The following is a 12,217-nucleotide window of genomic DNA, read 5'->3' on the forward strand; positions in this document are numbered from 1 at the left end:
TTAGTGATTACATGTGTGTGTTCTCTCCTCTGCTTAGTTTCAGCTGGCTATCATGTAAATGGGTTGAAGCAGGCTTCAGCGCCACTAAATGAGTTAATAAACCACCTAAATACATAAACCTTCGCTGCTTCCTCTCCTCTCCTCTCCTCGCTGCCTCCCTCCTCTCCTCCCTCGCTGCCTCCCTCCCTTCCTCCCCTCGCTCCTCCCTCCCTCCTCCCCTCGCTGCCTCCCTCCCTCCTTCCCTCGCTGCCTCCCTCTCCTCCCTCCCCTCGCTGCCTCCTCTTCTCCTCCTGCTCTTTCCCCTCCCTCGCTGCCTCCCTCCCTCTCCCTCTGCCTCCCTCTTCTCTCCCTCGCTGCCTCCCTCTCCTCTCTCTCCCTCGCTGCTCCTCTCCTCTCCCCCTCGCTGCCTCCCTCCCTCCTCTCTCGCTGCCTCCCTCTCCCTCTCCTCTCGCTGCCTCCCCCTCTCCTCTCTCGCTGCCTCCCTCTCCTCCTCCTGCCTCCTCTCCTCTCCCACGCTGCCTCCTCTCCCTCGCTGCCTCCTCTCCTCTCCCGCATGCCTCCCTCCTTCCCCCGCTGCCTCTCCCACCTCCCCTCGCTGCTCCCTCTCCTCCTCCCCTCGCTGCCTCCCCTCCTTCTCCATCGCTGCCTCCCCTCCCTCCCATCGCTTCTCCCTCTTTTCTTCCCTCACTGCCTCCCTCTCCTCTCTCCCTCTCCTCGCTGCCTCCCTCTCCTCCTCTCCTCTTCCCCTCGCTGCCTCCCTCCTCTCCTTCCCTCGCTGTCTTCCCCTTTCTCCCTCTCCTCTTCCTCGCTGCCTCCCCTCTCCTCTCCTCTCCCTCGCTGCCTCCTCTCTCTTTCATCCTCTCCCTACCTCTCTCCCTCCCTCCTCCCCCCTTCCTCTCCTCGCTGCCTCCTTCTCCTCTCTCCTTCGCCTCCCTCTTTTCTCCTCTCCCTCGCTGCCTCTCCCTTTCTCCTCTCTCCTCGCTGCCTCCCTCCTCTCTCCCTCGCGCCTCCTCCTTTCCCCTCGCTGCCTCCCCTCCTCCTCTCACTGCCTCTCTCTCGCTGCCTCCCTCTCCTTCACTGCCTCCTCTCTCCTCTCCTCGTTGCCTCCCTCTCTCCTCGCTGCCTCCCTCTCTCCTCTCCTCGCTGCCTTCTCTTCTCCTCGCTGCCTCCTCTCCTCGCTGCTGCCTCCCTCTCTCCTCTTCCTCGCTGCCTCCCTCTCCTTCCCCTCGCTGCCTCCCTCTCCTTTCTCCCTCGCTGCCTCCTCTCTCCCCCTCGCGCCTCCCTCTCCGCGCTGCCTCCCTCCTCTCCTCGCGCTCCTCTCTCTCTCTCGCTGCCTCCTCCCTCCTCTCCCTCGCTGCCTCCTCCTCTCCTCGCTTTCCTCCTTCCTCTCTCCCCTCGCTGCCTCCTCCTCTCTCCTCTCCTCGCGTCTCCTTCCTCTCCCTCGCTGATTCCTCTCCTCGCTGCCTCCTTCTCTTCCCCGCCTCCTCTTCTATTCCCTCGCTGCCTCCCTCTCCTCTCCTCGTTTTGCTCCTCCCCTCTCCTCTTCCTCGCTGCTCTCCTCTCCTCTCCCCTCTCGCGCCTCCCTCTCCTCCTCTCCCCTCGCTGCCTCCCTCCCTCCTCCTCCTCTCCCCACGCTGTCTCCCTCTCTCCCTCGCTCTCCCTCTCCTCCCTTCGCTGCTCCCTCCTCTCCTCTCGCTGCCCCCTTTCTCTCTCTCTCCCTCGCTGCCTCCCTCTCTTCCTCTCGCTGCCTCCCCTCTCCCCTCGCTGCCTCCCTCCTCCCTTCTCCCCCTCTCCCCCGCTGCCTCCCTCCCTCCTCTCCCCTTCGCTGCTCCTCCCTCTCTCCTCTCCTCGCTGCCTCCCTCTTCTCCCTCGCTGCCTCCCTCCCTCTCCTCTCCCTCGCTGCCTCCCTTCTCCTCCTTCCTCGCTGCCTCCCTCTTTCTCTCCTCTTAATCTCCTCTTCTCTCTCATGCTGCCTCCCTCCTCTCCCCCTTGCTGCCTCCCCCCTCTCCCCACATTGCTGCCTCCCTCTCCTCTCCCCTCGCTCCTCCCTCTCCTCTCCTCGCTCTCCCTCTCCTCTCCTCGATGGGTCCCTCTCTCTCCCTCGCTGCTCCCTCTTCTCCTTCCCTCGCTGCCTCCCTTCTCTCCTCTCCCTCGCTGCCTCCCTCCCTCTCCTCGCTGCCTCCCTCCCTCTCCCTCTCCCCTCGCTGCCTCATTTCTCTCCTCTCCCAAGGCCTATTTCCTCAGTCCCCTTGCTGCCTCCCCTCTCCTCTCCCCTTGCTGCCTCCCTCTCCTCTCCCCACGCTGGGCTCCCTCCTCTCCTGTGCTCCCCTCCCTCTCCTCGCTGCCTCCTCTCCTCTCCTCGCTGCCTCCTCCCCTCTCCTCTCCTCACTGCATCTCCTCTCTTCTCTCCATGCTGCCATCTCCTTCCTCCCTCCTCCACCTCCCCACCGCTCCCTGTCCTCTCTCTCTCCTACCTCTCCTCTCCCTCCTCTCCCATCCATGCCAGTGATGGTATTCGTCACAGAGGTGAAACTCATTTAAAGCAATATAATCAGTCTCAGTATTATTCTCCAAGCTTTAATATCAATATAATAATGATGAAAAGGCTTGAGGAGCTCCAAGGTGATTTTGTGTATAGTGGTAATAAAGAAATCATTTTTTTAGGATATGTCCACCAGGTGGCGTATGAAACATTTTAGTCAATGTATTTACAAGGTATTTTTTACACCGCGCTGTACAGAAACAAACAGCAATACAGACGTGGAAGCACGGAGCCTTTGAAGAAACGTAGAGGAACCAGGTTTGAGGTGGCCAGTCCTCTACTGGCTGTACTGGGTAGAGAGAACCAGGCTCTGAGGGTGACCAGTCCTACTGGCTGTACTGGGTAGACCAGAGGAACCAGGCTCTGAGGGGTGACCAGTCCTCTACTGGCTGTACTGGGTAGAGAGGAACCAGGCTCTGAGGGGTGACCAGTCCTCTACTGGCTGTACTGGGTAGAGAGGAACCAGGCTCTGAGGGGTGACCAGTCCTCTACTGGCTGTACTGGGTAGAGAGGAACCAGGCTCTGAGGGGTGGCCAGTCCTCTACTGGCTGTACTGGGTAGAGAGGGAACCAGGCTCTGAGGGTGACCAGTCCTCTACTGGTTGCACTGGGTAGAGAGGAACCAGGCTCTGAGGGGTGGCCAGTCCTCTACTGGCTGTACTGTAGAGAGGAACCAGGGCTCTGAGGGGTGACCAGTCCTCTACTGACTGTACTGTGACCAGAGGAACCAGGTCGAGGGTGACCAGTCCTCACTGACTGTAGCCTGCAGACCAGGAGGAACCAGGCTCTTAGTGCACCAGTCCTCTACTGGTTGCCTGGGTAGAGAGGAACCAGGCTCTGAGGGGTGACCAGTCCTCTACTGGCTGTACTGGGTAGAGAGGAACCAAGCTCTGAGGGGTGACCAGTCCTCTACTGGCTGTACTGGTTAGAGAGGAACCAGGCTCTGAGGGGTGACCAGTCCCTCTACTGGCTGTACTGGGTAGACCAGAGGAACCAGGCTCTGAGGGTGGCCAGTCCTGGTCTACCATTCTGGTTCAGTACATTCTACCATCTAGTTCAGTACATTCTACCATTCTAGTTCAGTACATTCTCACGTTCTAGTTCAGTACATTCTACCGTTCTAGTTCCCGTACATTCTACCTTTCTAGTTCAGTACATTCTACCATTCTAGTTCATAACATTCACTACCATTCTAGTTTATACATTCTACCACCTAGTTCAGTACATTCTACCATTCTAGTTCAGTACATTCTACCACTCTAGTTCAGTACATTCTACCATTCTAGTTTAGTACATTCTACCATTCTACTTCAGTGATCCTACCATTCTAGTTGAGTACATTCTACCACTCTAGTTCAGTACATTCTACCATTCTAGTTCAGTACATTCTACCATTCTAGTTTCTGTACATTCTACCATTCTAGTTCATCACATTAACCATTCTAGTTTAGTACATTCTGCCATTCTAGTTCAGTACATTCTACCATTCTAGTTCATAACATTCTACCATTCTAGTTTAGTACATTCTACCATTTTAGTTCAGTCATTCTACCATTCTAGTTCAGTACATTCTACCATTCTAGTTTAGTACATTCTACCATTTTAGTTCAGTCATTCTACCACTCTAGTTCAGTACATTCTACCATTCTAGTTGAGTACATTCTACCATTCTAGTTCAGTACATTCTACCGTTCTAGTTCCGTACATTCTACCATTCTAGTTCAGTACATTCTACCATTCTAGTTGAGTACATTCTACCACTCTAGTTCAGTACATTCTACCATTCTAGTTCAGTACATTCTACCATTCTAGTTTCGTACATTCTACCATTCTAGTTCAGTACATTCTACCGTTCTAGTTCCTTACATTCTACCTTTCTAGTTCAGTACATTCTACCATTCTAGTTCATAACATTCTACCATTCTAGTTTAGTACATTCTATCACTCTAGTTCAGTACATTCTACCACATTTCTACCACTCTAGTTCAGTACATTCTACCACTCTAGTTCAGTACATTCTACCATTCTAGTTTAGTACATTCTACCACTCTAGTTCAGTACATTCTACCATTCTAGTTGAGTACATTCTACCACTCTAGTTCAGTACATTCTACCATTCTAGTTGAGTACATTCTACCATTCTTGGTTCTGTACATTCTACCATTCTAGTTCAGCATTCACCGTTCTAGTTAGTACATTCTACCACTCTAGTTCAGTACATTCTACCATTCTAGTTTAGTAAATTCTACCACTCTAGTTCAGTACATTCTACCATTCTAGTTGAGTACATTCTACCACTCTAGTTCAGTACATTCTACCCCTCTTGTTCAGTACATTCTACCATTCTAGTTCAGTACATTCTACCACTCTAGTTCAGTACATTCTACCATTCTAGTTCAGTACATTCTACCACTCTAGTTCAGTACATTCTACCATTCTAGTTCAGTACATTCTACCGTTCTAGTTCATTACATTCTACCTTTCTAGTTCCAGTACATTCTACCATTCTAGTTCATAACATTCTACCATTCTAGTTTAGTACATTCTACCATTCTAGTTCAGTACATTCTACCATTCTAGTTCATAACATTCTACAATTCTAGTTTAGTACATTCTACCATTTTAGTTCCAGTACATTCTACCATTCTAGTTGAGTACATTCTACCACTCTAGTTCAGTACATTCTACCACTCTTGTTCAGTACATTCTACCATTCTTGGTTCTGTACATTCTACCATTCTAGTTCAGTACATTCTACCGTTCTAGTTCAGGTACATTCTACCACTCTAGTTCAGTACATTCTACCATTCTAGTTTAGTACATTCTACCACTCTAGTTCAGTACATTCTACCATTCTAGTTGAGTACATTCTACCACTCTAGTTCAATCATTCTACCCCTCTTGTTCAGTACATTCTACCATTCTAGTTCAGTACATTCTACCGCTTCTGTCTGTACATTCTACCGTCTCTAGTTCAGTACATTTTTCCATTCTAGTTCACATTCTACCTGCTTCTAGTCCGTACATTCTACCATTCTAGTTCAGTACATTCTACCATTCTAGTTCAGTACATTCCACTGCTCTAGTTCTGTGAGACATTCTACCTTTCTAGTTCAGTACATTCTACCATTCTAGTTCATAACATTCTACCATTCTAGTTTAGTACATTCTACCACTCTAGTTCAGTACATTCTACCATTCTAGTTCAGTACATTCTACTACTCTAGTTCAGTACATTCTACCATTCTAGTTTAGTACATTCTACCATTCTACTCAGTACATCCTACCATTCTAGTTGAGTACATCACCACTCTAGTTCAGTACATTCTACCATTCTAGTTCAGTACATTCTACCATTCTGACATTCTACCATTCTAGTTCAGTACATTCACCGTTCTAGTTCCTTACATTCTACCTTTCTAGTTCAGTACATTCTACCATTCTAGTTCATAATATTTCTACCATTCTAGTTTAGTACATTCCTACCACTCTAGTTCAGTACATTCTACCATTCTTGGTTCTACATTTTACCATTCTAGTTCAGTACATTCTACCGCTCTAGTTCAAAGATTCTACCACTCTGTTCAGCACATTCTACCATTCTAGTTTAGTAAATTCTACCACTCTAGTTCAGTACATTCTACCATTCTAGTTGAGTACATTCTACCATTCTTGTTCCAGTACATTCACCCTCTTGTTCAGTACATTCTACCATTCTAGTTCAGTACATTCTACCACTCTAGTTCAGTACATTCTACCATTCTAGTTCAGATACATCTTCTACCACTTCTAGTTCAGCATTCTACCATTCTAGTTCAGCAGCATCCTACCGGGTTTCTGTCTCCGTACATTCTACCTTTCTAGTTCAGTACATTCTACTCATTCTAGTTCATAAATATCACTGATTCTTTTAGCTTAGTACATTCTACCATCTCTTAGCCTTCAGGTAATATCTTTACCTCATTCTAGTTCATAACATTCTACCATTCTGGTTTAGTACATTCTACCATTTTAGTTTCAGGTACATTCTACCATTCAGTTGAGTACATTCTACGACTCTAGTTCAGTACATTCTACCACTCTTGTTCAGTACATTCTACCATTCTTGGTTCTGTACATTCTACCATTCTAGTTCAGTACATTTAACGTTCTAGTTCCGTACATTTCACCTTTCTAGTTCAGTACATTCTACCATTCTAGTTCATAACATTCTACCATTCTAATTTAGTACATTCCTACCACTCTAGTTCAGTACATTCTACCATTTCTAGTTCAGTAAACCATTCTACTACTTTCTAGTTCAGTACATTTACCATTCTAGTTTAGTACATTCTACCATTCTACTTCAGTACATCCTACCATTCTAGTTGAGTACATTCTACCACTCAGTTCAGTACATTCTACCATTCTAGTTCAGTACATTCTACCATTCTAGTTTCTACATTCTACCATTCTAGTTCAGTACATTCTACCGTTCTAGTTCCTTACATTCTACCTTTCTAGTTCAGTACATTCACCATTCTAGTTCATAACATTCTACCATTCTAGCTAGTACATTCTACCACTCTAGTTCAGTACATTCTACCACTCTAGTTCAGTACATTCTACCACCTAGTTCAGTACATTCTACCATTCTAGTTTAGTACATTCTACCACTCTAGTTCAGTACATTCTACCATTCTAGTTGAGTACATTCTACCACTCTAGTTCAGTACATTCTACCGTTCTAGTTCAGTACAGTCTACCACTCTAGTTCAGTACATTCTACCATTCTAGTTTAGTACATCTACCACTCTAGTTCAGTACATTCTACCATTCTAGTTGAGTACATTCTACCACTCTAGTTCAGTACATTTCTACCCCTCTTGTTCAGTACATTCTACCATTCTAGTTCAGTACATTCTACCGTTCTAGTTCCGTACATTCTACCGTTCTAGTTCAGTACATTTTTCCATTCTAGTTCAGTACATTCATTCCCGTTCTAGTTCCGTGCATTCTACCATTCTAGTTCAGTACATTCTACCATTCTAGTTCAGTACATTCTACGTTTCTAGTTCCGTACATTCTACCTTTCTAGTTCAGTACATTCTACCATTCTAGTTCATAACATTCTACCATTCTAGTTTAGTACATTCTACCACTCTAGTTCAGTACATTTACCATTCTAGTTCAGTACATTCTACCACTCTGTTCAGTACATTCTACCATTCTAGTTTAGTACATTCTACCATTCTACTTCAGTACATCCTCACCATTCTAGTTGAGTACATTCTACCACTCTAGTTCAGTACATTCTACCATTCTAGTTCAGTACATTCTACCATTCTAGTTTCACAGACATTCTACCATTCTAGTTCAGTACATTCTACCGTTCTAGTTCCGTACATTCTACCTTTCTAGTTCAGTACATTCTACCATTCTAGTTCATAACATTTACCATTCTAGTTTAGTACATTCTACCACTCTAGTTCAGTACATTCTACCATTCTAGTTCAGTACATTCTACCACTCTAGTTCAGTACATTCTACCATTCTAGTTTTAGTACATTCTACCATTCTACTTAGTACATCCTACCATTCTAGTTGAGTACATTCTACCACTTAGTTCAGTACATTCTACCATTCTAGTTCAGTACATTCTACCATTCTAGTTCAGTGCATTCTAGTTCAGTCAATTCAACTATTATTCTAGTTCAGTCCATTCCACCGTTCTCGTTCAGTACATGCTACCCTTCTTAGATCAGTTTATTCTAGTTCAGTCCATTCTACCACTCTTGGTACAGTATATTTCTAGTTAATTCCATCCCTGCCATTTCTAGTTCATTACATTCTACCATTCTAGTTCATTACCTTCAACGTTCAATTCAGTACATTCTACCGTTCCTAGTTCAGTACATTCTTCATTGTAGTTCAGTACATTCTACCATTCTAGTTCAGTACATTATACCATTCTAGTTTTGTACATTCTCTATTCTAGTTCAGTACATTGTTAAGGTGGTTGGACACTTTATTCAGACAGTAGATGGGTAGAAACAGTACAGGAAGGTTAGAAGCAGGATCCTGTTCTCTAGAAACAGTGGGAAGGTTGGAAGCAGGATCCCTGTTCTCTAGAAACAGTGGGAAGGTTGGAAACAGGATCCCTGTTCTCTAGAAACAGTGGGAAGGTTGGAAGCAGGGATCCCTGTTCTCTAGAAACAGTGGGAAGGTTGGAAACAGGATCCCTGTTCTCTAGAAACAGTGAGGAAAGAGTTTGGAAGCTGGAAGGGATCCCTGTTCTCTAGAAACAGTGGGAAGGTTGGAAGCAGGATCCCTGTTCGCTAGAAACAGTGGGAAGGTTAGAAGCAGGATCCCTGTTCTCTAGAAACAGTGGGAAGGTTGGAAGCAGGAATCCCTGTTCTCCTGAAACAGTGGGAAGGTTGGAAGCAGGATCCCTGTTCTCTAGAAACAGTGGGAAGGTTGGAAGCAGGGATCCCTGTTCTCTAGAAACAGTGGGAAGGTTGGAAGCAGGATCCCTGTTCTCTAGAAACAGTGGGAAGGTTGGAAGCAGGATCCCTGTTCTCTAGAAACAGTGGGAAGGTTGGAAGCAGGATCCCTGTTCTCTAGAATCAGTGGGAAGGTTGGAAGCAGGATCCCTGTTCTCTAGAAACAGTGGGAAGGTTGGAAGCAGGATCCCTGTTCTCTGGAAACAGTCGGAAGGTTGGTGGCAGGATCCCTGTTCTCTAGAAACAGTCGGAAGGTTTGAAGCAGGATCCCTGTTCTCTAGAAACAGTGGGAAGGTTGGAAGTAGGATCCCTGTTCTCTAGAAACAGTGGGAAGGTTGGAAGCAGGATCGCTGTTCTCTAGAAACAGTGGGAAGGTTGGAAGCAGGATCCCTGTTCTCTAGAATCAGTGGGAAGGTTGGAAGCAGGATCCCTGTTCTCTAGAAACAGTGGGAAGGTTGGAAGCAGGATCCCTGTTCTCTAGAAACAGTGGGTAGGTTGGAAGCAGGATCCCTGTTCTCTAGAAACAGTGGGTAGGTTGGAAGCAGGATCCCTGTTCTCTAGAAACAGTGGGAAGGTTGGAAGCAGGATCCCTGTTCTCTGGAAACAGTCGGAAGGTTATGGGCAGGATCCTGTTCTCTAGAAACAGTCGGAAGGTTTGAAGCAGGATCCCTGTTCTCTAGAAACAGTGGGAAGGTTGGAAGTAGGATCCCTGTTCTCTAGAAACAGTGGGAAGGTTGGAAGCAGGGATCCCTGTTCTCTAGAAACAGTGGGAAGGTTGGAAGTAGGATCCCTGTTCTGTAGAAACAGTGGGAAGGTTGGTGGCAGGATCCCTGTTCTCTAGAAACAGTGAGAAGGTTAGAAGCAGGGATCCCTGTTCTCTAGAAACAGTGGAAGGTTGGAAGCAGGATCCCTGTTCTCTAGAAACAGTGGGAAGGTTGGAAACAGGATCCCTGTTCTCTAGAAACAGTGGGAAGGTTGGAAGTAGGATCCCTGTTCTCTAGAAACAGTGGGAAAGTTGGTGGCAGGGTCCCTGTTCTCTAGAAACAGTGGGAAGGTTGGAAGCAGGATAACCCTGTTCTCAGTTGGATGTGTTACCGGGCTACAAGGCTCTGCACAGAAATGGCCATGTTAATCAGTAGCTAACTAAATCATAGACTGCAGTCTGCTTGTCCATATACTGCTTTCAAGGTAAGGACTAGGGTTGCACATTTTGAGAATATTCAGAGGTGAAACCCGTGGGAATTAAGGGAATTAAAAGGGAATAGATAGAATGAACGAGAAATATATGCAATTTTTTTGCATTGGATATATTACCATATCATAGAACAGAAACATAAACATTTGACCTTATAATAGTAGACATCATTGCAAATGATTAAATCTCCAATAAAAATAAAACGACAATTTAGTTACGAATATGGAGATTTCACTGAACAACAAAATAAAGGGAATATTAAATGATATCCCATCGAATCTCCCAAAAATGATTTCATCATGCATCTGTAAAATGATATTCTAGAAACTAAAGTGTTAGTTGTCTTCCATCAGGCTTCCGTAGTCTTTCTCCCTGGACCTCCGTGTCCACCTCCCGAACATCGGACTCACGAGGCCTCATCTTCACTGTCACTTTCCAACCTTGTTGAGGATAACTCGTGGTCAGGCTCAAAAAACCTCAAATTCTTGGATGGCCATGGTTAGCAGCGCAGCCCCCACCCGGCCACTCCACCTCCCGGAGTTACCTCCCAGGAACACTTTAATTGAGAGCCGAGCACCTTTCGGGCGTTTCTTGCTTAGTGTGGCCTCATTTTCGAGCTTCAGCCCTCGTCCTAACCCCTCAGAACGCTCCAAGATAGATTCCCTCATCACACTGGGTATGGGAACAACAGCTGGCCATGTGCATGAGCCTGGCCTCCTCCCTGTCTACACTCACCTCTACGAGGGTTCCGTTCACGTGGTCCTCTGTCGCTGACCGGGCGTTCCGGGACCTTAAACACCGCTTCACCACTGCTCCTATCCTGGTTCATCCTGACCCTTCCCGTCATGGTGGAGGCCGATGCTTCGGGTGTCGGAGTGGAGGCTGTTCTGTCCCAATGTTCTGCCCTGGACCTTAAGCTGCATCCCTGCGCCTTCTTCTCCCACCGCCTCAACGCCACGGAGAGGAACTACGATGTGGGGAATCGGGAGCTTCTCGCGGTGAAGATGGCCATCCGTTCATTGTGTGGACCGTCCACAAAAACCTGGAATATCTCCGCACCGCCAAGCGTTTCAACTCCAGAGATGGGCCCTGCTGTTTACCCGGTTCAACTTTTCCCTCTCCTACCAGCCGGGGTCCAAGAACGTCAAGCTGAATGACCTGTCTCGCCGCTATAACCCCACGGTTAACAGCCCGGAACCCGAGACCATCCTTCCCACCTTGTGCCTGGCGACGGCACTCACCTGGGGAATAGTGAAGCAAGTCCGGGAGTCACAGCGGCCCCAGCAGAACCTTAGGGGGGGTCCAGATCCCAGATGTTCGTGACTGACACTGTCCGCTCTGCGGTCCTGGAGTGGGTCCATTTCCTCCAAGCATTCCTGCCACCCGGCTCTCGTCGAACCCTGGCCTTCGTGCGACAATGCTACTATGGTTCCGGATAGTGCCGCGTTTGTCACCGCCGGCACAGGCTGTGCACAGAATAAGACTCCTCGGCAAGCTCCAGCTGGTCTTCTTCAACCACTGGCTGTCCCTCACCATCCCTGGTCCCACATATCCCTGGATTCAGTCACGGGTCTCCCCCTGTCTGAGGGCAACACTGCCATCCTGACTGTGGTCGACCTGTTTTCCAAAGCCGCCCACTTCATTCCTCTCCCCAAACTACCCTTGGCCAAGGAGACGGCCCAGCTTATGGTGCAGCACGTCTTCCAGATCCACGTACTCCCGGTGGACATGGTTTCCACCTGGCGTCCACAATTCTCGTCCCGGTTCTTGAAGGTGTTCTGCATGCTCATTGGGTCGTCGGCCAGCCTGTCCTCTGGATTCCACCCCAGTCCAATGGCCAGTCGGAGCGAGCCAACAAGGACTTAGAGACAACTCTTCGCTGCCTAGTATCCGCCAACCCTACCACCTTGAGTCAGCAACTGGTATGGGTTGAGTACGTCCGCAACACCCTTCCATGCTCAACCATGGAAGGGTGTATGTCTGCCTGCTGTAGGTCTGC

This window comes from Oncorhynchus nerka, linkage group LG22, assembly GCF_034236695.1.
Source record: "Oncorhynchus nerka isolate Pitt River linkage group LG22, Oner_Uvic_2.0, whole genome shotgun sequence".
NCBI lineage: Eukaryota > Metazoa > Chordata > Actinopteri > Salmoniformes > Salmonidae > Oncorhynchus > Oncorhynchus nerka.